Raw genomic sequence first — 27,195 nt, 5'->3', positions numbered from 1 at the left:
TATTGTGATATAACACAGTTACGACTGTTGGACTTAACCGATCACTGTCCTGCACCCTTAAGCCCGGAGTATAGTCTGTTTTTCTACATCTTGCAAAGCATTGTTTATTTGACTTGTACGTGTATGCAGACATTTCACTCATGTGCATTGTGAGAAAAAATGCAATGCATCTCACAGGCTACATACTATACTACATTCTCCTGTACGTGCATGTGCGACCCACCCATATACCGTAATGTACGCAAAGTTTCAGTTTCTTCTGATGACAAACATTGTGTCACATGTACTGTACGCGGACCCTTGCATACACCTAAAAAATGGATCATACTTTAGCCTTTAGCAACCACCTTTAGCAACATAAACATGTGAAAGATTCTGCTGCAGTTCACAGCTGGTCAGGGACTATTTTTTTTCCAGGAGAAAGAAGGCTTTTAGTGATTTTATATAATAAAAGTTGCATTAATACATATTTTTTGCTTTATAATTAGTACTGTGTAGTAACCCGTTTTATAAAAGCAATAAGGTATTCAAGGCTAGTGCTGTATCATGAAAACTTTAACCCCCCATTCAGACAGCCAGCGACGTTATTGCTGTGTGTCGCCCGTCTCTTTCAATGAGGCGTTTCAATCTGCTTGTCATAAACAAATGAGTACCATCCACGCCAGTTACTGATGAGAGAAGGATGACGTGAACTCCACTACTTTGTTCTCATTGGTGGTCGTTCCCGAAATTCGCTCGACATTTGCATAAAGTGAAACTTTTCTTAACTTTCTCGCGTCGCTGGACATGCCCATATGGTCGCCAACGGTCACTTTCGCTCGTGTCGCCGGAAGTTGCCCGTTTTCCATTGAAATGAATGAGATTGTGTCGCTCTGATACTGCTGGTCGCTGTCTGTCTGAATGGGGCGTAACCCCTCGTTCAGACAGCCAGCGATGTTATCGCTGTGTGTAGCCCGTCTCTTTCAATGAGGCGTTTCTAAATCTGCTTGTCATAAACAAATGAGTAACATCCACGCCAGTAACTGACGAGAGAAGGATGACGTGAACTCCACTACTTTGTTCTCATTGGTAGTCGCTCCGAAATTCGCTCGTCATTTGCATAAAGTTAAACTTTTCTTAACTTTCTCGCGTCGCTAGACATGCCCATACGGTCGCCAACAGTCACTTTCGCTCGTGTCGCCGGAAGTCGCCCGTTTTCCATTGAAATTAATGAGATCGCGTCGCTCTGCTACTGCTTGTCGTTGGCTGTCTGAATGGGGCGTAAGTAAGCAGAGGTTCCCTTTCAGTCGGTCACTACGACGTCACGTCGTGACCGACGAATTGGGAACTCGCTTAGAGAGACCAATCTGCTTCGTATAATACTAAAACGCCAATGAACTTGGCGTTGAGATATTTGCATAATGCTGGCGCCGCCCCGCCAGGTGCCTTTATACTGTAAGCAGCTGGTGCAAATAGGGAAATTAGCTTTTTCGCTTCGAAAGCCGGCTTTATCTGCTACTGAGAAGCTACTTTACTCTGTTGGGATTTGATTGCTGAAGTTGGTTGGACTAGCAGTACCACAGCGGACGCTTCGCTTAATTCCACGGCTCTACACCTGTTTATTGTTTTGAGTTTAGTGTGTGCGTTGCCTTCCTGTGTAACACAGTCTCACCCCATTTCGTCAATATTTGACGACACTTGACCATTCGTCATATGTTGACGTGAAGGGTATACCTTTCGCGTCATTTTTTGACGAACTGGGGACTTCAATACTATTACGTCCGTTGCATTCTCTTTCCTATTTTATTACCATTTGCGCGTCGGTTTAGGGTTAGATTACGCGAAATTAAACAGTGTACGCGAAATTAAACAGTGTACGCGAAATTAAACAGTTGTCACCTGGCGTTGGGGTTAGAAACAGTTGTCACCTGGCGTTGGGGTTAGAGTTAGGTTTGGGTAGGGATGTCATTATGTAAATCTAACCCTAAACCGACGCGCAAATGGTAATAAAATAGGAAAGAGAATGCAACGGACGTAATAGTATTGAAGTCCCCAGTTCGTCAAAAAATGACGCGAAAGGTATACCCTTCACGTCAACATATGACGAATGGTCAAGTGTCGTCAAATATTGACGAAATGGGGTGAGACTGGGTTGTCCTGTGCGCTCATCAACTAAGCATCTGAGTGAATTTCCTTAAAAGAGTGATACGAGAGAGCTCTGTGTCTTTTTAAAGGCAGCCACTCTCTCGTATATGCGGCGATCAGCGTCCTTTTCAGGATAGCTTTTCGCCCGTGCGATCTTGGATGCGAGAAGTATAAGGGTTCCAGTGACGGTCACGAGCGCTGTCTTCGTGCTCAGGCATCGAGCACTCCGGGGCTGCGTTCGTGGAGAGTTTCTGTTCTCTCTGTGAGAGCATAACCCTCTTGGATTGCGGAGACGACGTGTCGTTTCTACGGGAACGCTGTCCGCGCCTTTGCAGTGCTGACGCCGCCATGGTGCGGCTGTCAAGCGCTCGCAGGGCGCTTCGCGTCACTACGCTGAGTAGGACGGAGGATGCGTCCTCCACCTACCGGCCTTCTCATCCTCAGCCGGTTGAGGCTCCGGTGGAGACTGCAGAGTCGTGTTCTACGATGTCTGCCGAATCCATTGGACCTCCTTCTGGTCCCGTCACTTCTGCAGCATCAGAGGGGTGTCTATTTTTCCTTTCGAGGCAGAGTCGTTCCGGAGATGGCGGCCGTGCCCGCGAGCGGCGGAGACGGTAGAGTTGGAAAGGTTAACCCCTCTCCGCCCGAACCGTCCCGCCCACATGATTGGTACTTCGGAGCTGCTCGGGCCTCTCTGTCCTCTCCTCCTGTGCCTTTCTTTCCCGACGGCACGAAGAGCTGACGTGATTTGCGGCCGTCCGGCCGTTCAGCTTCACCCCTCACCTCCCTCACCAACGGAGCCGCTAAGGGCGGGGACCCCTTCAGTGGAGTGGGATGCGTTCCTGGAGGGACCACCCAACCCTTCCCTCCCGTGTTTGTAGACAGTCGTCCGGTTACGGACGCTGCCCATCAGGCATGCCGGAGAGGCGGCTTCGGCCCTGCACGCAATAACGTTGCTGCAGGCTCACCAAGGATTTACGAGGGAGCCCGCGACCTTCAGTCGTGCGATGTCCACCACAGTGGTTCAAGATCGCCACCTTTGGCTGTGTCTGGCTGAAATGACGGACGCAGACGAGAACAACTTGAATGCTCCTGTCTCACAGACCGGCCTCTTCGGCGAGCCAGGGGAGTCGTACAGCTCCGCTGCGCAGACTGAGGCGATCTCCTAGGTCATGCCCCGGCGGAAGAGAGCTGCCCTTGGTCCACCACGCCGGCTCCTCAGTCTGCCTCTCGCAGTCGGCGTCCTGCGGCGACCACCTCCGTTCACCTCCTCGGACCCCATCTCGGCAGCGCAGGGGAACCGGTCGTCAGCAGCTCACCCCGCCCGCTTAGCCGCTTCCCGTGAAATTCGGGAGTTTAAGTGGCCAGTGAAGGGCGACCCGGATTGGCAGAGGATCACTCTTCAGGAGATGGAGCTCCTTCCCCCGATAGAGGGTCGGGTGGAAAATCCTTGGTTTGCATATGTTCCACCGGCTGTTCGGCCTGTACCCACTTAACCACACATAAGAGTGCATTCCTCTTCCCTCTCTAGGTCTCCGGAGGATCGAGAGAGCCGTGAGCGGGTACACACCAGCTCCCCTACCTCTCCTCTATCGCCAGCGGGTGACCTGAGGAGTCCGAGCTCTCCGCTGAGGAGACCGGACCACCAGCACCCTCATCGGAGTCTGCGCTCTCCGTAGAGGAGACCAGATGACCGTTACCCTCAGCGGGCTCAGGTCAGTGTCACACACACATACTGTAGATGTTTATGCTGTCACAGCAGACGCACCGGCAGTCCCACCTGTCTCGCTTCGCTGCCCCACCGCGGGTACTTCGGTAGTGTCGTTATTTCTCCTCGTACGGTGCCTGGGTGCTTGGCTTCAGTTCCCAGCCCGTTTCGTTGGGTTTTACGCACGATCCGCCTCGGTTACGAATCCGGCACACCCCAAAATTCGGGCTTTCGTTTCACTGTGGTGAAAGCGTCCGATGCACATGTACTGCGTGCAAAAGTCGATATCCTGTTGGCGAAGGATGTTCGAGCCGGTCCCTCTTACCGAGATGATGATGATAGGGTTTTTCCAGCCTTTATCTCATAGTACCCAAAATACGCGGCGGGTTACGATCGATTTGATTTACGCACCGGCTCTACGAAGGTGTTCTTTTTGGATGATAACGCCGAGGCTCGTATTTCAATATTCAGATCGGTTTGCAGCCTTAGACCTGTAAGACGTGTACTTTATGTGTCCATCTCCCCTCGCTTTAGACCGTTTTTTCACTCTGCGTCGTGGGGTGGGCATATTAATACTAAGTACACCATTCGAGCTGTCTCTCTCTCTCCGTGTCTCCATAGTCACGGCATTAAAATGTCAGAGAGAGCGTTGTTCGCATTCTGCTTTTAGCTACGTCGACTTATAATAGCCCGTTCTTGGCAGACGTGCGCGAACACAGAGAGTTAATGCTTCGGCATCTCGCTCGTTTAAGTCTTCAGGTCGGCTGGGAAAGAGCAACTTTGCCCCGTGCAGAGGATCCTTTTTCTCAGTATGGAAATAAGACTCGATCGACTAATTGGCGTGTTTTACAAGAGCGCGCAACCAGTCAGTTCTGACTTGCCTCGGTTTAATTCGAGGGAAGTACGCGGTCCCTCTGAAACAATTTCAGAAGCTCCTGGACATATGACAGCATGCTGCGGCTGTGACACCGCCCGAGCTGCTTCATATGAGACCGCTTCAGCGTTGGCTTACGATCGAGTCTCGAGGAGAGCGTGGCACACCGACATACACCGTGTAAACATTACACCTGCGTGTCATTTCAATTTTTCCCCGTGGTAGACCCGGCATTTCCGATAGAAGATATGCCCCTGAGGGGTCTCCTGGCATTCTGTATATTGCAATGCCCTCAGCACGGGATGATCAGCCACGTATGACGGGCTTGCAGTCTCTGGGGTGTGCATAGCACCCCAACTGCCGCGAGCGGTGCGCTGTATATCTGGGACTTGTACGCTCCGCTATGGAGATGCGAGGGAAGGATGTATTAGCCGACACCGATAACATTGCGACTGTTGCGTTATTTACCGTTAAGGCGGTTTTGCGCTCTCGTCACCTGTCGCATCTCGCTCGTCATCTCCTCTTTTGGAGTCAGAAGCATCTGAGGTCCCTTCGTGCCATTTTCATCCCGGGTCGCTCAATTCAGCGGCAGACGCGCTCCCAAGCTGCGCCCCCGGCGAATGGCGACTCCACCCCCGGACGGTCCAGCTAATTTGGAAGAAGTTCGGTCGTGCGTAGATGGATCTGTTTGCGTTGCCGGACGATACCCACTGTCGCCTATTTTTATTCACTAACCGAGGGCAGCCTCGGCGTGGATACGTTGGCACACAGCTGGCCGCGGGGGATGCGTAATACGCATTCCTTTCAGTGAGGTTTATCGCGCAGACACTGTGCGAAGTCAGGCAGGACGAGGAGAGCCTTTTTATTAATCGTCTGTACTGGACGACTGGGAATTGGTTTCATAGTTAATGCTCCTCGCGACAGCCCTCCCTGGCGGATTCCCCTGAGGAAGGACTTTCTTTCTCTAGGAGGGGGCACTTTGGCACTCGCGCCCCGACCTGTGGGATCTCCATGTATGGTCGTTGAGCGCGCGCAAGGTTTAGGTGATTTATCGCAAACGGTATCTAACACCATCGACGCGGTTCGAGCACCGTCCACAAGACGGGCTTACGCGCTTAATGAAACCTTTTTCGTCACCTGGTGCTCTTTGCAACGCGAGGACCCCAGAGAATGCCCCATTAACATTGTGCTTTATATCTTCTACATAGGTTAGATGGTAGGCTGTCCCTTCACCATTAAAGTTGATATCGCTGCTATTTCTGCTCGTCACTCACTCACTTATCAACGGCAGATCAGTTGGCCAGCATGATTTGGTTATTACATTTTAAGAGGCGCTCGCAGGCTAAACCCCTCGCGCCCTCCCTCTATTCCTGAGACCTGTCCATGGTGCTGAAGCCCTTCAGGTCCCCCATTTCAGCCTTTGCAGTCTGCGAGTCTGAAGTTTTTTATCAATGAAAACTCTGACCCTGCTAGCATTGGCCTCCGTGAAGAGAGTAGGGAATTTATATGCATTCTCTGTTGACGATTCGTGCCTTTAGTTTGGTCCTGCTGTCTCACTGAGACCCAGACCAGGCTACGTGCCCAAAGTTCCCACCACTCCCTTCAGAGATCGGTGGTGAGCTTGCAAGCGCTGCCCCCGGAGGAGGCAGACCCAACCATGGCTTTGTTGTGCCCCGTACGCGTACTGCGACTCTACGTGGTTTGCACGCAAAGCCTCAGGACCTCAGACCAGCTCTTTGTTTGTTTTGGTGGCCAGCAGAAAGGGAAAGCTGTCACTAAGCAGAGGATGTTTCATTGGATAGTTGATTCTATCGCCCTGGCTTATAATCTTCAGGGTTTTCCTTGCCCATTTAATTTGAGAGCGCACTCCACACGGAGTGTTGCCTCATCTTGGGCTTTAGCTCGTGGTTCCTCGCTAACAGACATCTGTAGAGCTGCTGGTTGGGCGACACCTAATACGTTCATTAGATTTTACAGTGTTCGTATCGAGCCTGTATCCTCTCGTGTTCTTTCCTCACCAGGGAGGGCACGGAGAGCAGACTCGCAGGTCGGCTTGCAGCCTCCAACTGAGGCTCCTAATTGAGTTTCAGTATGGAAGGCCATCAGAGCAAAAATGCGTAATGGTTTGAATTGCTCTTCCTCCGATGCCTTGGCAGCCTTTGTTGCGGAGCATTGGCTGTCAGCCTCTCACTAGCTGTATTCTTACGAACCTACGTGTTTGGCTTGGGCTTCGGCAACGGGTTCCTTTGTGAGTATTATTCCGTGGGGTTAATCCTACCAGCCCACGTTTCCCTTAGCAGAGCACTGCTTTGCTTACACAGACACGGCTGTCATTTTTACCTCAACTACGGTTGACTTTCGCCCACCAATAGCCCTTAACGGGGCGGTGGCTTCCGCAGCGTCCCTATACCGCTCAGATAGGGCGCTTCCCAGTCGCAGGCACTACTGTGGGGTTAAAGGAACATCTAGTGCCCGGCCTTCTGCCTTAAAACCTGATTCTCCTTCTCCTTAAGTGGAACCGGAGGGCTTTACGCAGACACTGGAAGAGGTCAGCCCTCAGTGGCGTTTTGGTAGGGATTCCCAATTCGTCGGTCACGACGTGCCGTCGTAGTGACCGACTGAAAGGGAACGTCTCGGTTACGGATGTAACCCTCGTTCCCTGAAGGAGGAAACGGAGACATCACGTCCCGTCACCACAGGGCTGCTCCCTGCTGTTTATCGACCGGTCACTTTCTCCCGGCTTTCTCAGCGAAAAGAAGCTAATTTCCCTATTTGCACCTGCTGCTTATAAAGGCACTTGGCGGGGCGGCGCCAGCATTATGCAAATATCTCAATGCCAAGTTCATTGGCGTTTTAGTAGTATACGAAGCAGATTGGTCTCTCTAAGCGAGTTCCCAATTCGTCGGTCACGACGTGACGTCTCCGTTCCCTCCTTCAGGGAACGAGGGTTACATTCGTAACCGAGACGTTCTCGTAACTTATTGCTTACAACCAATGCTATCGATTACAAAACATTACAACCTTTAAACACTGCATTGACACTAAAGGAATAAGTACAGCACTGATGGTACAGCTTTAACCATTGACTTCCACAGTAGGTCAAACAAATACTATGAAAGTCAGTGGGTACTTTCAATTTTGAGATTACCATAATTTATCAAAATATAAAATTAAATTAAATTAAATAAACACATACTGTACAGTTTCAGAACAACATAAAGGTGAGTACTGTAAATGACAGATTTTTTTTATTCCTTTATAACGAGTGTTGATAAATGTCATATGCCAGTAAAGGTCATGGTTTTACAGAGGGAAGATGCGGAAAAACATTTCCATTTAACATTTGGCAGACTCAAATCCAAAATGGTTAAGTGGTGTGCATTCAAGGTCCTATACATCTGTTCAGTTCGTGCGTTCCTGGGAACTGAATCCTTTACATTGCTGCTGCTGCCATCTGGTTTACCAGTTGCACTACATCCTCTGATTACCAACAAATGTCATGCTGACATCATCCTCGTGTCATCTTCCTCTCAGCCCGGAAGAACTTCAGAGGACACGTACCCAAATATACCTCTTAGATGCAGCAGTTAATATTTTAAGGTGTTAATAGTTTGTCGCTCTGTGGAGGTTCGGCAATTATGCATGACCAGTCAGTGAGGATGATTAAGACTGGTTAAAGAGTTAGAAGACAAGGGAATTAACTAAAAGTCTTTAATTACACTTCACGGACATTAATCATGCCATGAGATGAGCCTAATTTCCTAAGCATTTTAATCTTCTTCACTGTGTGACTACAGTATGAGAGGTCTGTCCAGAGAGACCACTGGCTGCATTATAAAAACCTGGAATAGAAAGTGCACCTGTGTTACCCTCAACTAATCTCCTTTTTTTTGTGATTTACTTGCATAGAATCATCCTACATATAATGTAAAGAAATCAGTGCTTGAAATTAAACTCATAATCTCATAATTGAGACTTGAATTTTACAAGCAGGGTAACATTTGTGCTTTACCCTTTGCATGACATTTTCTTTTTGGTTTTACTAAATATCCATATGTTTATCCTCAAAAGGTACACGGAGAGTAGTCTTCTAATTATTCTGTCCTTATCAGGAGGAAAACTTCCCAAAATGTTGCATGACTCAAATGTTAAACAAGCCTTATCTCCCCAGCTTCACGCACATATACTGTAGGTAAAAACGTAAGGTGATGTTGTGCTGAGAGGAGGTATAAATTTGTTTCCAAATGTTCACTAACTCCTAATTGCATTTGGCAAACATATATTGGAGACAATTAATATGGCCGTCCCGGTTGCCCACAAAATATTGCATCCCTAACAGGCTTTGACATTCAAGAATCTTAAGCTTTATTCGAAATGTGCTCCCGTCTTATTAACTCATCTGCACCAAATCTCAGTGGATTAATTCTCTTTGAGGATGGCAAAAAGCACTCTCTATTTTAACACGTATTACACAAAATGCATTTGGGAGCTGCTTTGGAGAAAAAAGATACAATCTTTGGCGCAAGATGAGTCATTTAAGCATGTAAACATCACTGAATTAATCAAATCATACAGGTTTATTGGCACAAAATGTAGGGTTTAATTGCTTATTAGAGGCAGCTATACTCTATTAAGTGGATGTTTCTTGCATTAATAAAAAGGAGGAAGGAGGTTTTTTCTTCAGTTTTTCTTCATTTGTTCTTCTTGGTTTGATCACATCGACTCTGTGCCAGTCATTTTGAATACAGTAATTTGAATCTCATTGGTGTGCAGTTTTTAATGTGCTGGAGGACTAAATTGAATTTCAAGGTCACTTGAAGAGAGAAACCCTGTCGTCTCCTCTACCGTTCTCTTCGCTTGCTTTCATTCGCACCAACAATTAATGCTTCACTTAAAATCTATCTTGATGTGACCTCATGCTAAACAATTATAGGGTTCCTCAATTATTGTGACTGAACTCTGGGAAAATATAGAGATGGTAGTTGGGAGCATTTGAATTAAAATGTTTTTAAAGCAGTTTTGTGATGTGTTAATGAGACGGTGCCCTCAAACTCCTCAGTTTTAATGACTTTTTGTACCTTTCATCTGTCTGACAGGATCGGCTTGCACTTAGTCTCTTCGTTTTGTTGCTCAGACCAGACTGGTAGCTCGTGATGAGGAACACCTTATACTTTTGCACGTTGCATTTCTCTGTTTACTTCAAGAGTGTAGATTTGAGGAAAATATCTTTTGAGAAATGGCAGAGTTAAAAACTGCTCTCAAGCACACATTATCTACTGGTAAATTGCAGTTAAGAGATCACGTAAACTCTAAAAACAAACGGTGCAGTAGCACCAAAAGTGTTTTTTGCTTGTAATCATAGAAGAACTGTTTTTAGTGCCATATAGCATTGGTAAAGCACCTGTGAAGCACCTGTGTAGAACCATATAGTGCTATGTAGAACCATATGTGGTGCTATAGTGGTAATATAAGGCCTCCATAAGGTTTTACACAGGTGCTTTACCGGTTCTATATGGCACTTTAAACGGTTCTTCTATGATTACGAGCAAAGAAACAAATTTGGTGCTATACAGTACCGTTTATATTTAGAGTAACGGGACCATTTTTAAAAATGCTGGTAAATTGGTCCAATTAACCAGTAAGAAAAGTTTACTGGTATGATGCTATGTGTGAATAGAGAACCGGATTACTGGTGTTAGCACGGATGATGTCAGAACATATTGGGCAATCACAACATTCCGACACGGATGATGCGTTTACCTCCTGCGCTGTTTACGGAAATTTCTCTCCACATGCTGCTTGAATCTTGTCACAAAAGTTGTTCAAAATTGTTTACTATCTGTTTGCCGAATTGCCCAAGTAGTTTGCACACTCTCTGTGAAGCCGTTCACATCGTCTTTAACACGTTCAAGCTCGTTATTTCAAATGTAGGCACACGGTATATGCACTCATAATGTAAGCTGTGTGGTCGTGACGCGCATGTGGTGCGACGCGCTCATTTTTTTCAGGCGCGTCTGCACCGCATTGAGGTAACAACTTCTAAACTTTTCAGAATGCCACAAGTGCACCGCTGGTCATGTGACAAAAACCTGCACGCAAAGCGTTTTCCTAACATATGAACGGCCCCTAAAAGGCAGGATGCATGATTTGTGGACAAAAACTGGGTGGCTGTTAGAGTTTACAGCAAGACCGTAACCACACCTTGAACAATGAAGGGACCAAATCATTTAGGGTTTTATGTATGTGTAACAGCAAATACTGGGGGGGGGTTTCCTTTATTATTGGGGGACATGTCTCCCTCAAGTTCTATTGTGGTTACGTCATTGGTTTACAGGTATTTCGGTACTGATGTTTGTGTAAAATCTTACTGGTAAAGTAATTCTGGTAAATTTATGGTAATTTACAAAATTACTGTGTGAAAGAGGCTTGACATTTAGTGCAGAGAGTGGCAAATGACTTTAAGGCGAGGTTTTATGGAAAGTCCATGTATTACCATGAGCAATTCCATGCAAATGTCAACCTGACCATAAAAATGGGTTTTAACCATACTGATATTTCAGATGTCAATATTTGGTGGCTTTTTGTACAGCCAAAATTCTACTTATGGGTACACGAATAAATACCTAATATTCTTCTTCAAAACCACTAATTTATTGGAACACATTTTTCTGCATTTGTTTGCATTTGCATTGCTTAACTACTTACAAAATTAGTTAAAGTACTGTATATAGGAACTACACCCCCAACTGAGCCCCCCGCCCCCCTTAGAATATTTTATAATAGGATATTTGAATAAAAGTTGTTCATTATTAACAAACATACAGTCTTTATGCGCTTCATTCACATATTTAAAAAAGCAGTGGACTGATCTCACCTTTGTACAGCCATGGCAGTGATCCTGTGACTAATGACAGATATAAATGAACAATTTCCCAAAAATAGTAAATTGTTTGCACTATGTTGCTGTGCCCTTTATATTTAGGATACAATTCAATTAGTACCAAAAAATGAATGTGCCAATGTGTTTGAAATAATGAATGTGCCAATCTCTTTCCAAAATAGGCCCTGATGGACTGTCTGTTAAGTCTACATGTGCAGTGAGAAGCCAAGATCATGTGTTTGATTCACAATCGACACACACATAGATAACTTGGGTGTGCTTTAAGTAGCTTTGGATGTAAACATCTGCTAAATATGTAATAGCTGATAAATACATATATAGACATTCATTGTAGCAGCTGTGTGTTGTATTAATTATGCAAATTTGAATGCACATTTTACATTTACATTTATGCATTTGGCAGATGCTTTTATCTAAAGTGACTTACACTAAATTAAAGAGTATACATTTTTAACAGTACTGTATGTGTATTCACTGAGATCAAACCCATGACATTTTGGTCTGCGTGGTTTCTTCAGCGTTAGTACGGTTTTCACTGAGGTAGTGAGATACAACTAGAAATAGGATTTAGCTCTGTGAGCACAAACTCTTAAAGTGTAAAGGTACCAGTTTAATGTCTTTCAAATACAATTTCACAGTTGATTTGGAGCAAGGCTGGAGCTTCAGACAGATGGGTAAATGGTATAGGTGGGAGCCATTTCACCAAGGGAGATTTCCCGAAATTTCTCTCAACCACCCTCCCACAAAGACTGATATTCCAATAAGGTCTACATCCACAATGTCTCAAGTCAACTTCACACTGCTTTAACACGGAACCGCAGAGTCGACCAACAGCATCAAAGTGAAATTACAATCTTGCCACCATAATCTCTTTAAGATATAGCCACTCTAGTGCTGTACGAATAGCATCATATGATCCCATTGCAATTGGAGATTAGTAAGAGACTTGTGGCTTTACTGAGAATAAAAACATGCTTTTTTTGAACACTTTCAAGGGGAGTTGCACTGTGAAAATATGCTATTTTTAAAAAAATAATACAAATATTATATATAATATATATATATATATATATATATATATATATATATATATATATATATATATATATATATATATATAATCTTATGATTATAGGGTTTATAGGGTTAAATCAAAGCCAAATGCTATTTCATGGCAGTTTGTATATATTTTGGTTAGTTCGTATTACTTCATATGACCACATTCCTTTTGGTTTCCTTTTGCCCCTGTGACATTAGGGTTAGGGGTGGAGTTTCATTATTGTTTTCTTATGATAAGCATACCATTTTGTACGATTCACTTGATAGGAATTTTTATGAATTAACAAACTCGTAAAACATGTATGAATTCTTGTAATATCAGGTTGACAAAATCTCAGGATCAACCCTCCAAACCCACCAATTTTTTTTACCAATATTTTTATTAAGACTGAATAGTTAGGTGGACTTCTACAACAGAACCAATGAAAGTGTACCCTTGAGGTATATCACAAAATGAATTCCAGCTCATTGGGCATTCTTTGGAAAAAAACAAGTCACGACATTTGACATTTGCCAAGTTCTTTGTCATTGTGTCCAAAAAAAGATTTTGATTTTTTTCATATCCCATGGGAAACTTGCACTTTATCTAATTTAATAACACAATTCAACAAATTTCGATACAATGTTTATTCAGTGTGCCAGTTGATCCATTTAGAAAATATGGACATGTGCACATGGCATTTCAGGGAGTAGTTTTCTGCCAATTTGAAATCTTTCCTGCTTGTCATTATCTGCAGCACAGAAACATGACATTTTGGATGACCACAATGGGAAGTTACCAATTAGTAAAGGATCCAAAATTCATTCGCCTAGCCTCATGACCGCTCCTTGGGACCATATGTTTCCCAACCCAAGAAATACATCTGTCTACAACTGCATCAGGAACCCAGAAGGGTACAATCTAGTTATGCCAAACTGCTCTCAGTGTCCAGAGGCAGAGAAGATCCAGCAAAACCATATGGCATGGACAGATAGGCCTGCTCATAATATCCCTGACCCATGATAAACACAACTTTCTGTTTACCTTGATGGTTCGAGTTGTCTTGTAAACTGAATAGTCCAGTATAATGAAAACACATTACACAAAAAATGTATCATACATAAAAAAATTTGATAACATTCGTAATGTACATTATATTAATCACATCACAAATCAAAGGGAACACTCAAGCTGAAATGTATACTTTGTAAGTCACTTTAGATAAATGGATCTGTCAAATACATAGTAAGTCAAGTAAATAAACAAATGTAACAAAATCTAAAAATACAAAATCAAACACATATCCTCCAACATATACGATTGCTTAGGATCATATTTGAAGAAAAGATGCTAAAGGGATGACAATCCATTGGCTTTCGTGTGTCTCTTGACCAATAGGGCCCTATAATTTCCGCGATCACGGAATCGCAGACAGAATCGCGGAATTGGCTACGGAAACTAGTATTAACGCGGAATTTCGCAGAATTTTACATATTTTGAATAAAATTATGCTTTTGTGTGGGAGACGAACGTATGTCTGGGGAAATGCAGACCGGGGGAAGTAAATCTGGGCGACACGCCCCCTCCCGTCGTTTCAGAACTCCTCCAAAACACTGAAACCATGGCGAAGCGGCTCTCCACGACTCCGCTTTCGTCAGTGAAAAAATTAAGAAATTTGACGCTAACCACTTAGTTCCGAGCAGGTCTCACATGACTCTTATGTGACCGGAGAACTGTTATTTTGTAAGTTTTGTCAACACTCTGTTCACGGTGAGCGCAAAGATACATGCACTCTCTCATCCACGTCTGTCTCACTGCACCTCTCACGTGCACGCGCTTGCTTCTGTCTGAAGTGTGAACACAAATCCTTATGTATTTGTTCAGTTTTATGCATTTCAAGCGAGCTGAGGCAAACTAACTATCCCTCGCATTTAAAATATAATCATCTGCATCATGGCGCCACTCTCTGTCTCTCTTTCGCTCGCACGTGCAAAGAGCTGCGTGCTCATGCTGTCCTAAGTCAGATCAATATCCTGTGTATGTTTGTAAAGTTATATGCATTTCAAGCGATTGTGTATAAAATATGGATCGCGTTCCTCTGGATTGATGTGTTTAAGGCACTTCTGAAGGCACCACTGCTTTGACACCTTGTTGTAGCCTCCTGCAACAACACTAAACAATGCATTGATTTGAGTTGTGTGTGTGCGTGCGCGCGTGTGCGTGTGTAAATGCATCTTTTATAGTCATTAAGTAGTCCTGTTATCCAGTTTTTCCCAAAATCATTTACATTTTAATCCTTTACATTAAAGGTACACTCTTTTTATGACTAAAATAACAGTAAAGGGTAAAAATATAATTGCCAAAAATTTTAACGGATAAAACAGAATTTGCAAAAATGTACACGGAGAAAACGGAATTTGGGAAAAAATAAAACGGAATTTGGGAAAAAATTTAACTGATTTTATAGGGCCCTACAATCACATCAGCATCGCGTCAGCTACGAATGTGAAGCGCTATTGGCTCTTGTGACTGACTATGTCATGCTGGTTTATGTTTGAATGAGGTCTGACTGTGCATTTTAACTTTATATGAGTTATATGAGTAATCGTATGGCTTCAGTTTGCAAGGTTTGCAACGCGAATGGTTTGTAATACTTTTATAATGTTTTATGAAATAAATACATGACTGTATGTTTACTTGTGTGTTGTGTTTTGGTTGAGAAGTGGTTGGGTTTATGGTAAGGATGAGGGTGGGGTTAGATGCTCCAAAATATATTTAAAACCATAAATGTTTCTGCAACATTTTCTACATTTACAAATTCATAAAATTAAATGTCTAATCTGAGGTATTAAGCAAAAAAACTTAAAACGTTAAATAAACTTAAATACAGGTTGTATTTATAAGCTGTTGCCGCTAAAGGACACTAATGCCTTAATATGTCACTTTACATCGTAATAAGGTGCTTGCACAAACGACTTATGAGGTCGTTATTTTTTGGAGGACAGTCACCAAGATTTACAGTATGCCACGCATATTAGTGATTGACTAAAATGCATCATACCCATGAAAACTTATTTTGCTTCAGCGCGGATTCCAATCTGCTGTTGTTTCATTCTGGTTGATGTTGCATAAATTATATTTGGCTAAAATGCTTGTTTGTACAAATTGCAAAGTTTCATTCTACCACTGATAACACCTATTAAAAATGAACAAATAGCGTGCTGTTTTGTGGTCATTATTATGTCATTATTGTGTCATTTGACAGAGTTTCACAGTCAAGCATATCCGATTGTATACACAGCACACTGTATTTACCATATATTTTCATAGACCAAGGGGGAAAAAGCATCGCAAATGTTAGAGTTACCTGGTAAATAGGGATATATTGCTATTTTTATTGATTTTGCCACAGATAATCACATTAAATCAGCTGGACTTTTGCTACATATCAGTAATATGGCTAAAATAAAAGTGATGTGCTGTTGTTATATTTTATTTGCCGACATGGCTTGTAGACATTGACTGTATACAATATACTTTCATCAGGTAAGTAGCGAAACAATCATAAAAAAATCTATACATAATTTCCCCTTAGACTTAAGTCATACATACCACGTAATATTACAACAAGTACCCTGTAGTTATAAAATACTTAAAGTAAAAATAATTTTCCAAATATACCCCAAACTTAACATATTGTCCCCTTATACCTACCTATAAGTACGAACTGTAGAGGTACTCTGTTGTTACAAATAGCTACGCTGTAAATTCGGTTTAATTATACGGTACATTGCGGGTCGTAATATAAAGCATTAACGAAAACTTTTACCCAGACATGTAAACTGTAAATTCAATTTTAGGAGAAAGTGAAGATAAAGATGTCAAGAGGACCGAGAATGTGCTTTAGACTCCTCTTAATTATCTCTGGATTTAAGTCTTCAGTTTCCCGGTTTTAGTGCTTCTCTTAAACATGTGAAACCCAGTTTCCTCCTGTGCTTGCGGTTTGTCTGAACCGACACATTCCCTTGTTTCCACAGTTGAATTTGAAGGCTTAAAAATAATTACCAGTAACCCACTGAGAACATGAAGAATAGGCTATAAAGTAATTGTCTTGAGCTCACTATTGCGTAGCCGATGAAGGCAGCCATCTAATTGCTGAATAATCACAGGAAGGGTGGTCTCATGTGGCTGAGAAAGTGTAGCCAGAGAGAATTAAATGGGTTTGGGAAACATCCGATGAAAAGAAGCCATATTGATGGATGGATCTGTGGTCCCTGCTTTCTACGAGTAAATTGTGGATAAAGTTTAATAGATGTCTAGAAGCAACACAGTTGAAACAGCTCCTTTTCAGCCTTCACATTACATTGAGATTTACTTCACATTTGGGGTGTTGGTGTCCTCTAACAGTGTTTTCGAAACAAACCTGTCATTTCAAATAATTTTAAATGTCTCTCAGACCTAATGGGAAACAAGTAGGCAGACATTATTGAAGTTTTAAGCACAAAGTTCAGTACACTATTTTAAAACAAATGCACATAGTCAAGCGATATTAGTGTAGCCCAGTGTCAACACCATTAAGAAAATCTATGGATATTAATATTCATTTCATGTATAGTGTTTTTGTACCTGGGGTCTCTGAGATCCAACAGATGTAATGTAATATTTTTCGTGAAGGACAATTGAAGCGTGTAATGAACCAATTCTGTTTATAATTAGTTCTCATAAGATTGGGTGTGTTAACCTGATACCTTAACGTTACTTCTCTGAGTAACTGGGGTTTCCACAAGCAGAACATGAGGGCAGTGGCTATACACCTGTGCAACTGGCAGTAATTGGTGGTGCAAAATCCCTTTAGGAAAGTCGCCCCACTGGACAGCCATGTTTACAATGCCTCCAGGCAGCTATTTCAGTCATGGTCAACAAAGCGGCCATATTGAGTGCTGCATTACACCCTATTCATAGCAATAGCACATCTTGTGCCACATCTTGTTATATTCAATATCTTTGGATGTACCAGTTAGAAACTGTCACTGGTGAGTGACATATGACCTCAACCCCAACAGCAGAATCTTTTGCGATCTTAAAATAAAAGACTAAAGACTTGCAATGTTCTTCTGAGAACATTTAAATTATAACTTTACTGAGTTTCGGTATAAATCAAACCTGCCAATAGTTTAGCCAAAATCTTTTACTGGCCAAGAGTTTTTTTTACTGCATAAATAAAAAATACAACCATACACTATACAAGAATAAAAGGTAGGCCTACAAGAAGGTAGAAAAGTTGTCACTTGGGCAGTACCTTTTGAAAAAGTAGACCTTTGTACCTAAAAGGTGCATATTGGTACCTCAGGTATCATCTCAGTAACAACTTTTGCACCTTTTTATCTAAGAATGCATGATGATAAACCGGACATTTTCTGGACAGGGTTTATATTAATCTAGGACTAGGCCTTAGTTGTATTAGGACATTTTAGTATTTTTTACAAGCAAACCCTTTCTGGTTTGAACAATGGACTAATGTCAGTACAAGGTGTTTTTAAATGAAGGCAGCTTAACGGGTTAACATGCATTTTAGTCTGGGACTAGGATAAGCCCTGCCCATTATACCACCCCATATAGTTTGAGAGGATTTTTGTTTTAAACATTCCTTTACTTAATAATGTAACTGTTCCCATAATAGTCAGAAATAATTATACCCAAAGGTTCTAAAATTTGCCATGGGCCTTTTTCAACCTAACAGCACCACAATTTGTCACATTTAGAGGATGTTTCACAGGAGGGGTTCTCAATGTTTTTCCTCAACTGAACCCCTACGCTTTATTAAGCACCACCTGAGATCTATTTGTAGAAGTATAACATTGTATTAAATATGAATTTCATGTCCTTCCTTGCAAAACATGGACGTCGGAAGCACAGAAAAAGTGGTTGGGTCGCCTCGTCAAACAAGCCTCCCCCATGCTTTTTTCATAAAATTAAACAATTGCATTTATTGAATAAAAGACGGTATAGCGATCGGGATTCTGGTAAGAGCCCGCTCACAACATCCACTGACAGATAAGCGTTTTTACTTATTCTACTGTAACGGACCACCGGTACAGACACATCTGAGGAGCTGTTGAGTACTGAAACAGTCGTCAGTCAACGTCATTTTTTTCTTGCACAAATGTTTAAAGTATTTCAGTAAAAAAGCCTATGGTACTTCATTTGTCAGTAGTATAGCAATTATATAGCAATTTGGAATATATGGTTGTTATTTAACAATATGTTACTGACTTTTTACTGAAATTACCTTTTTAATTTCTTTTTCTTTATTACATCAACGTTGACAGTAAAATGTTTGGACATTTTTTTCATTTCACATGAGCAAACAGGTTCCCTTTCAATACGGTTCACTTCGCATTGCGTCAGTTAGCTGACGCTATGGGGGAAACTCCTGTTTACTCCGTGACTGAAGCCTATTGGTTAACGTCTGTACAAAGTACAGACCAATGACGTTTGAACCCGCGCGCGGGAGGAACACGTCCTTATATAAGCGCGGTTCAATCGTCAGGAGCTAATTATTTTCTCCTTCAGCGCGAACCTCTCGCTGCTCCGAAGAAAAAGAAGAAGCCTTACCTCGCCGTTGACAAAAGCCCTGCAGCGGAGTCCAGGCCTAGCGTCTTCCCCTGCCGTTTTCCGGCTGAGAACCGAAGATAGCAGAGTCCAGGTCTAGCGTCTTCCCCTGCCGCTTTCCGGCCGAGAACCGAAGATAGCCTTCGCTTGCCGTGGTACGAGCCCTGTGCAGCGGACACATGCCTGACGAGGTCTCCCCTGCGGCCGCCCGGTAAGATCAATATTTTTAATATAAAGCTATAAGCTAAAAGAGCAGGCGCTGTTGTAATAGCGTCCAGCACAGCGGCTCGGTGAGCCTCTCTGCTATGAATTTCCTCCGAGCGCGTTACCGGTCTGGCACCTCCCACGCCAGGACCTATGCTTTGGTTGTCTTATCCATGTTTCGTGCTCCCCCTGCTGTTCCTCTCTCGCCGGGATGAACACACGGCGAGCCATGAGACTAGATGGATGCATAGACAAGCACACACGGACTAACCCCCCCTGTGTTCTGTCACACCGCAACCGTTCATGCTTACAGAGTCCCTTCGCTCCTCTTACATTCAGTGGCGAGATCTCTGGCACATATATTAATCCCCCGAGTGCATCGGGTGATACCGTTCATACGACGCATGGCTGTTCTGTCTGTGTTGCTGCTCCCCTCTGCCGTTCCTCTCTTGTTGAGATGAACAAGCGGGGAACCGTAGAACTGGATGCATACAACAAGCAAACACGGGCGGTCTGCCCCTGTTCTCTGTCATAGCACAGCCACTCGTGCTCCACGCTCGCGGAGTCCCTCGCTCCTTTCCCCACAGTGGTGAGGTCTCTAAACGGCTTAGTTAGCACGCGGTATTACGGCTCGCTGCCTCTTAATGCAGCTGTCTAGTGTTCAACGATTACAGAGCTTCATGCCCCTCCCCTCTTGGAGCGGCGCGATCTCATTCGTCTGCTCGATAGGGCGGATTCGCCGCTATTGGAGCACCAAGAACACTCATTATAAGAGAGCTTCATGCCCCTCCCCTCCTGGAGCGGCACGATCTCATTCGTCTGCTCGATAGGCGGACACGCCTCTATTGGAGCGCTAAAACACTTATTATAGAGCTTTACTGGCCTGAGACTGTCTCACTTCGGATAGCTTACTGTTCGTCTGCCCGGTCATTTCTCTCTGGTTTAGACGGAATCAGAGGCAGAACGAATTTGTTTATAATATACTGAGGCCCGAATACCTCCCTTTATTCAGTCCCGTCCTATATCAGTGCACTGAATATTGGTACATTCTTATATACCCGGTTTTTCTGCCCTTTTAATAAACGGCAAAACCGCGGGCCTCACGGCAGACTTCCTCTCTGCGATGGGTTCAGTCTGACATTAAACCACCTAGACATACTGCTCTGCTCCGTGAGCCGTTCGGTCACCGTCACTACTGAGGCTTGTGCACCTGAACGGCTGAGCTCTGGTCTCCGCAGCACAGCTGCATCAACAGAGAACGAAACTGTCTGGGAGAACAGGGGTTATGTCGCGCCTAGGCTGGACTGCCCTGAAATGTTTTCTGTGTGCTGTTTATCCAAACATACTGTGTAATACTGTCGGCTATGCGACCTCACTATAGTGGCGAACGGTATTTAATTCCTCTAAAAAGAGTAATTTCCGTGCTTACTATACTGTGTATTGACACCCACGGTTGTACGGTGTCTCTAAACACTTTATCGCCTTACTGACAAGCAATCAGTAATACGCACACAAGGCCCGCTGTCCATTATTCTATCGACGCTTGCCGAAAAAACCCCGGTTTGGCCATATACTGTGTATTGACACCCCACGACTGTACGGTGTCTCTAACACCTTTCTGCCAAATTCGCTCGCAGCCCACCTCAGTTTCTCCGCTACGATGCTGATGGCGCAAACGAGCACGGTCTTACGGCTGTTATTCTCTCTTCCTAGAGAGACGACAGCCTCAGACTTTTGCATGGCTCCAAGCGTTTGAATCGCGCCCTCTCCGGACGGCCACTCAAAGGCTTACAGCCAAGCGGTTTATGACGTTTTTCGGCCTTATAGCTGATTTATATTAGCGGATCCGAAGACGCTCACACCTTCGCTCCAATACTCGGAGATATTAAGGGTAATATCAACCTCAAGTGAGCTTGCTACCCGCCACAATAAGTTTCAAAGCTTAAAGCGCGCGCACAGTCAGACGCGCGCGGCATCTCGTTTAAGACGGGCACACGTACCCCTCTAACGAGCCTCAGAAAGCTGAATATCGTGGCATTCTGTTCATAAGTCCACTTCAGTTTGACTAAGCAAAGGTCCCGCCCCGAGCTGACGGCCGGGAAGCTTGCTTAAGTTACACACGGCTGCATGAAGTGCTGTCATTACGAGCTAGCCCAGCATCTGCTGTGGGTTGAACACGCTTTACGACGGCAATCAGCCTTCGGCGCGTGGAACGCCGTTTGTCTCATATAAATTACCTTGTACTGTGAATACGGTACATTAAGAGGATGATTTAGCACTGCAGCACTCTCGACCGTGTTATTGTGATAATGCGGTCGGGCAATCTACGGTGGTTTCATTATTTACCGAACCAGACTGAGATCTCGCCCCCTGAACAAGCTGACGAGTCATCTCCTTTATAAACTCATTGCATCGCTTTATAAGCTATGTTCAATCAGAGTGATACGCATCTCATGCTTAAACTACCAATATTAACCCATTACGATGGGCGTGCGGAGATGGCATCCGTGGGACACGACCTACATTACGTGCCTTATGACACATTGACACAAGCTGCTAGGACCCCTTTCACGAGGCGTCCTTATGCAAGTCTGATCCATTCTGTCTAGTGACATTTGAAAGTCAAAACCCCCCGCGAATCGCCGGGGGAACACTTTTCTCCTCACTACAGAGGCACAGCGGCTCTCTCCCCTACCTATATCTATGTGGCCGTGATAACAGCGAACCACGCTTTTACGACCGACCATTCATTTAATTCACAAGCCTGTCATCTCTGAGATGCGGACGGCGGCGGTAACAGCGAACCATGCTTTTACGGCTGGCCATTCACTTTATTCATAAGCCTGTCATTTCTCAGATGCGGACGGTGCCCGAGGCACAGCGCTCTGGAACTGTCCAAGGTCCTGTATGACACATACGTCTGACGTACATCAGACGATCAGCTGTTCATCTGCGTCACAGATCACTCACTAGAGCACCTGTCAATACAGGCTATTTATGGATCTTTGACGTTATCACCTCCTGTGACAATTATGCTCACTTGTCTTAGAGCATGGGCATGGTCTTAGAGGTTTCTCATTTGACAATTGTGACACGGCAGGCTGGTCCACGCTGTCCACGTTGTCAGTTTACAGCTTCGACATCCCTGCTTCGCGCACTACTGAGGTTTGTTGCATTAAAGGTGCGCCCATTAGCTCACCTGTATGCACGATATGGTTTTTAATTATATGCGTCCACCGTGCGCTTAGAGAAGCTCACATGTACACGCTATAACATTTTGGTTTACAATAAGATGCGCTTGGAAAAGCTCACCTGTATACACAGCTGTGTTATGCTTTGTGACACATACATTGTTGTTCATCTGTGTACGTTCACGGTGCGTTGGGTGCCCACCGTTACGTTCATCAATCATATCTGTACACATTCACGGCGCGTTCTGTGCACTGATTTATCTATACGCATTCACGGTGCACTGAAGAGTTCACCCGTGTGCGCACAATTTATTATCAGAACACATGACGGCGCGCTCGAGAATCTTGCCGGCCTGTGCAATATAACACTCTGATTCATCTATATGCATTCACGATGTATTCAAGTGTTCACCTGTGCCCGTGCAATTTATAGTCAATACACATTTACGGCGCGCTTGGAAAGCTCACCGATCTGTGCACTATAATACTACCTATACGCATCCCGATGCGCTCGAGGGTGCACCTGGGTTCACACTATTGTGGTATCTGTATAATCCCACGCTACGAACCGTTCTGCCGCATATTATAGTCAGATCGGCCGTTCGTGAGCTTCGCAGATCACTCACTACGTATGTCTGTTGCTAACAGTGGTTATTTAGATGGATCGTTGAAACCATCGCACTGGCTCACGCCCCTCTATGAGCTATGTCCTATATAGAGCCCACTCTGTGCGAGTTTGGCTTCTTAATGAACTTGGTCTACAGGGGTATCTATATCTATATTTGATATCTGCTACGCGGCCGGCTGGTCTTCGCCGTCTACGTTGTCAGATTGTACAGCTTAGACGTCCCTGCCCTACGAGCGCAGGTTCTCTCGGCTCAATCATGCACGCTCATGCGTTTTATGTGTACACCACGGAGCGCTCAGCGAGCTCACCAACGTGACTCTGAATTTACTTATCTCGCACAGCCGCGGCGCGCTCGGTACCTCGCCGTCTTGTGCTATGTTATGTGCCCCCGGTGCGTTTAAAACCCCACCGTGTGCGCTTCAACAATTTATATGGTGCTTACACATTTGCTTTTAAAGCTGTGAATATGCCGGGTATAGGGCCACACGCAGTGTCTCTCCGGTAAGGCACTTCAGTACGTTGTGTATGCACGGCGTGATGGGATTACGTTCCCCCATAGCGTCAGCTAACTGACGCAATGCGAAGTGAACCGTATTGAAAGGGAACGCTTAGGTTACTCACGTAACCCCGGTTCCCTGAAATAACGGGAACGAAGCATTGCGTCTCTTGCCGTGCTACAAACGTCTACGCAGCGAGTGTTATTCGGCTGCGTGCTTCAGTCGAATAATAATTAGCTCCTGACGATTGAACCGCGCTTATATAAGGACGTGTTCCTCCCGCGCGCAGGTTCAAACGTCATTGGTCTGTACTTTGTACAGACGTTAACCAATAGGCTTCAGTCACGGAGTAAACAGGAGTTTCCCCCATAGCGTCAGCTAACTGACGCAATGCTTCGTTCCCGTTATTTCAGGGAACCGGGGTTACGTGAGTAACCTAAGCGTTTCCTTCATTTATATTTTGCAAATAATCTGAGTGAAAGACATCATATTTCGTTTATTTTTCTCTGTGAATTTTTTTTAACTTTATTGACTTGTTTATTTAATTTTTTTGACAAGACGAATGACGGTAAACCGAAACAATTACATTTTGTAGGCTATTTGTTATCTCTCTCTCTCTCTCTCTCTCTCTCTCTCTCTCTCTCTCTCTCTCTCTCTCTCTCTCTCTGAGAAATATAAATGTGAGATTCTGGAAACGAGATCCGTTTATGGATGGTATTCGTCGGGTCAGGAAAAAATCATTATATAGCGGGGAGCACAGACTAATCAGATATTTTAAGCATGAGTGGGTGGGTGCGAAATAGAAACTTTCGGAAGAGGGACGAAAAACAATCCCGGGTGGGTCCATTATCATTGGACTTTAAAAGTGGGTGTGTCTTGGATGGAATTAACATTTTTTTTATTCAGCAGTGACATTTATGGTCATCTTTACATAATAAAAACAGTACCATAAGCACAAAAAAGCATTCACACAATATTTGAATGGCTATGTATTTACACAGGAACCACAATCTCAAGAAAGACTCACAATGTCAATTACTGTGCACAGCTTCACAACAGCTATTCTTAAGGAGCATTTCATTTAGAGTACACCAAAGGCAGACCACAGGTGATTCTGACACTAAGGGCCGAGGCAAGTTAAAGTTGACGTATTTAGTGTGCATTTTAAAGGATTAGTCCATTTTCTTAAAAAATAAATCCAGATAATTTACTCACCACCATGTCATCCAAAATGTTGATGTCTTTCTTTATTCAGTTTTTTTTTGAGGAAAACATTCCAGGATTTTTCTCATTTAAATGGACTTTAATGGAACCCAACACTTAACACTTAACTCAACACTTAACAGTTTTTTTCAACAGAGTTTCAAAGGACTCTAAACGATCCCAAACGAGGCATAAGGGCATCTAATGAAACGATTGTCGTTTTTGACGATAAAAATAAAAAATATGCACTTTTAAACCATAACTTCTCGTCAATCTCTGGTCCTCTGATGCGCCAGCGCGACCTGTTACGATGCCACATGTTACATATGAAACGCACATTTGCGGACCATTTTAAACAATAAACTGACACAAAGACATTAATTATCATTCAACATACAACAAAATCGGAACGGTCCTCTTTCTCCACACTAGGGTGTAGTTTCGCATACGTCATCCGTGACGTCTTGACGTTATGAAGTAATATGTGAGGTCGCGCTGGCGCGTCACAGGACCGGAGATAGACGAGAAGTTGTGGTTTAAAAGTGCATATTTTTATTTTTCTTGTCAAAAATGACAATTGTTTCGCTAGATAAGACCCTTATGCCTCGTTGAAATCATTTAGAGTCCTTTGAAACTCAGTTGAAAAAAAAACTATTAAGTGTTGAGTTAAGTGTTAAGTGTTGGGGTCCATCAAAGTCCATTAAAATGAGAAAAATCCTGGAATGTTTTCTTAAAAAAAAAGTCTTCTCGACTGAACGAAGAAAGACATCAACATTTTGGATAACATGGTGGTAAGTAAATTATCTGGATTTTTTTAAGATAATGGACTTATCCTTTAAGTGGGATTGAATCAACACTTACAGTAGTAGTGGCACAAAGCCAATTTAACTTGTCAGTAACCCCCTTGCAGTCTATATGTGTATATGTATATATGTATATATGTATATATGTGTATATGTATACAACTTCTCGTCAATCTCTGGTCCTCTGATGCGCCAGCGCGAACTCACGTAATTGCGTACACTGTAAAACAAATCCGTAGAAATTACAATGTTATTGCAGCTGGGTTGCCGGTAATTTACCGTAGATTTAAATTTATGTTATTTACTGGCAAGAGTTTGTTCAAAGTTAAATAAATTTTAAATATTAACAAGTCTTTATCTGTACAGAATGAAACTATACAATAACAGCCTCATGCAAAGCATTCTGGGAACCAGAAATCATCATCAACCTTTTTTGTTTTTTGCTTCAGATTTTGTTTCCCAGAATGTTTTGCTTGATGCTGTTTTTTTTTAGTTTTACTCTGTAAAGACAAAAGACTTTTAATGTTTAATGTTCATTTAACTTCGAACAAAATGTTGCCAGTAAAAAACATAAATTTAAATCTACGGTAAGTTACCGGCAACCCAGCTGCAATTTCTAAGGAATTTTTTTTACAGTGTAGTGACGAAGAAAGGTCACATGTTACATATGAAACGCAAATTTGCAGACCATTTTAAACAATAAACTGACATAAAAACATTAATTAGTATCATTCAACATACAACAACATTGGAATGATCCTCTTTCTCCACACTACGGCGTAGTTTTGCATACGTCATCCGTGACGTCTTGACGTGATGAAGTAATTCGTGAGGTCGCACTGGCGCGACACAGGACCGGAGATAGACGAGAAGTTGTGGTTTAAAAGTGCATATTTTTATTTTTATTGTCAAAAATGACAATCGTTTCGCTAGATAAGACCCTTTATGTATATGTATATGTGGTTTTGTGTATAGTGTACATTAGCCATTTGTCAACATTTTTTGCTGATGTCCTAGTTAAATATTAATTTATAACTCTTATGTCTTAATTAGCAACATACAGTAGGTTTATAAATAGTTTGTTAATTTAAAGCAGGTACCTTTAATATCTGTCTATAACAAAACACTTGTAACTCCAGCACCAAGGGTAAAAAAGTTATCCCCTTCATATTAATCTTACGTGTGACAAACTACAACTAACATAGATTCTGTGAGCTGTAGTTTTGCAGAGCCAACATCATAAAACTTTAATAAAAACAAACCTACAAACTGTGAATCAGAAGTGCAAGAATTTTCCAGCAAAGTTGGAAATGCCTAAGGGCATTTCAGAGTGAGGTGTTTTAGGCAGGTCTGGATCAGCGATCTCTTAAGAACTGAAGCCGAACTTTGTTACTACAGTTATGCAGATCTT

This window comes from Paramisgurnus dabryanus, chromosome 7 (genome assembly GCF_030506205.2).
Source record: "Paramisgurnus dabryanus chromosome 7, PD_genome_1.1, whole genome shotgun sequence".
Taxonomy (NCBI): domain Eukaryota; kingdom Metazoa; phylum Chordata; class Actinopteri; order Cypriniformes; family Cobitidae; genus Paramisgurnus; species Paramisgurnus dabryanus.
Note: the sequence above shows the minus strand (reverse complement) of the source record.